Raw genomic sequence first — 2,197 nt, 5'->3', positions numbered from 1 at the left:
TTAGCTAAGGAAAGCTTCACGAATGTGCCTGTCATCCTTGCGCAGAGGCCATGCTCATCTCCTGTGCATTGTTCCGTTCTAAACATTTCACATCCATGTGCCTGCCTAAATGTTTCTTAAACATTACAACTACCTCAACTACCTCCTCTGGCATAGATACAAAAAGCTGGGGTAACTCAGCGGGTCAGACTATCATAGAAACATAGCAAATAGGTGCAGGAGTATGTTGTTAAGGGCTTGGACACGCTAGAGGCAGGAAACATGTTGGGGGAGTCCAGAACCAGGGGCCACACAGAGTTTAAGAATAAGGGGTAAGCCATTTAGAACGGAGACGAGGAAACACTTTTTCTCACAGAGAGTAGTGAGTCTGTGGAATTCTCTGCCTCAGAGGGTGGTGGAGGCGGGTTCTCAGGATGCTTTCAAGAGAGCTAGATAGGGCTCTTAAAAATAGCGGAGTCAGGGGATATGGGGAGAAGGCAGGAACGGGGTACTGATTGGGAATGATCAGCCATGATCACATTGAATGGCGGTGCTGGCTCGAAGGATCAAATGGCCTCTACTCCTGCACCTATTGTCTATTGAGTAGGCCATTCGGCCCTTTGGGCCATTCAGTATTCTCTTGCCAAAATCAGTGCCCCGTCCCTGCTTTCTCCCCAATATCCCTTGATTCCGTTAGCCCTAAGAGCTAAATCTAACTCTCTCTTGAAAACATCCAGTGAATCGGCCTCCACTGCCTTCTGTGGTACTCAGCGGGTCAGAGTGTATCCCTGGAAAAGAGGAATGGGTGATGTTTCAGTCTGAAGAAGGGTCTCGACCCAAAATGCCACCTATTCCTTTTCTCCAGAGATGCAGTCTGACCCTGCTCTTCGGTTTAGACCAGCATCTGCAGTTCCTCCGGCAGCTCGTTCCATACACCCAGCATCCTTTGTGTAAAAAAGTTACCCATCAGATTCACATTAAATCCCCCCCCCCTTCCCCCCCACCTTAAAACCATGTCCACTGGTTCTTGAACTCCCTACTCTGGGCAAAAGACTGCATTTAACCAATCTATTCCTGCCATGATTTTGTACATTTCTATAAGGTCACCTCTCATTCTCCTGCGCCCCAAGGAATAGTCTTAGCCTGCTCAATCTACCCCTCTGGCTCAATCTTCTCTGAACCCTTGACAAGACTGGTCACGGTCGCGCAGCGGTAGAGTTGCTTCCTTAGGGCGAATGCAGCGCCAGAGACCCGGGTTCGATCCCGACTACGGGCGCTGTCTGTACGGAGTTTGCACGTTCTCCCCGTGACCTGCTTGGGTTTTCTCCGAGATCTTCGGTTTCCTCCCACACTCCACAGACGTACCGGTTTGCAGGTTAATTTGCTTGGCGAATGTAAAAATTGTCCCTAGTGTGTGTGTGTGTAGGATAGTGTTAATGTGCGGGGATCGCTGGTCGGCGCGGACCCGGTGGGCCGAAGGGCCTGTTTCCGCGCTGTATCTCTGAACTAAACAAAACTAAAACGCAAGGAATTACAGAGAGTTGTGGACGCAGGGACGGGATACTGAGTTGGATGATCAACCGTGATCATATTGAATGGCGGTACAGGCTCGAAGGGCCGAACGGCCTACTCCTGCACCTATTGTCTATGTTTCCATGTTTCTATGTATCACACAAACCAACCTTCCTTCCACCGACCCCCATCTGCACCTCACGTTGCCTCGGCAAGGCCAGCAGCATAATCCAGGACCAGTCTCACTCCCTCTTCTCCCCTCTCCCATCAGGGAAGTTTGAAATTCTACGCCTCCAGATTCAGGGACAGTTTCTTCCCAGGCAACAGATTTGAGCAGTCCTGAGCTACCATCTACCCCACCTTTGCACTATCTGTGAGGAAGAGCTGTAATCAGTTTGGAACTATTTTTACCCCATTGCCGGAAGGATATGGAGGCTTTGGTTAGGGTGTAGTGGACCCGAACGCTGCCTGGATTAGAGTGCCATAAGGAGAGGTTAGACTTAGACAGACTTGGATTTTTTTCTCAGGAGCGTCGGAGATCTAATGGAAGTATGGGAGGTGCAGACCATCAGAACCTTTTCCCCCCGGGGTGGAAACGTCAAAGACTAGAGGGCACAGCTTTAAGGTGAGAGGGGCAAAGTTTGAAGGAGACGTCTATACACAGAGAGTGGTGGAGGCCTGGAACGTGATGCCAGGCCTGGTGGAG

General features: G+C 50.3%; 1 pseudogene; it reads right to left on the bottom strand.

Moving 5' to 3' along the window:
* LOC129715400 (U6 spliceosomal RNA) lies at positions 1-100 on the bottom strand (annotated as a pseudogene).
* Positions 101-2,197: the final 2,097 nt, after the last annotated feature.

This window comes from Leucoraja erinacea, unplaced genomic scaffold (assembly GCF_028641065.1).
Source record: "Leucoraja erinacea ecotype New England unplaced genomic scaffold, Leri_hhj_1 Leri_115S, whole genome shotgun sequence".
NCBI lineage: Eukaryota > Metazoa > Chordata > Chondrichthyes > Rajiformes > Rajidae > Leucoraja > Leucoraja erinaceus.
The sequence above is the reverse complement of the archived record's forward strand: the minus strand, read 5'-3'. Positions and strand labels throughout refer to the sequence as shown.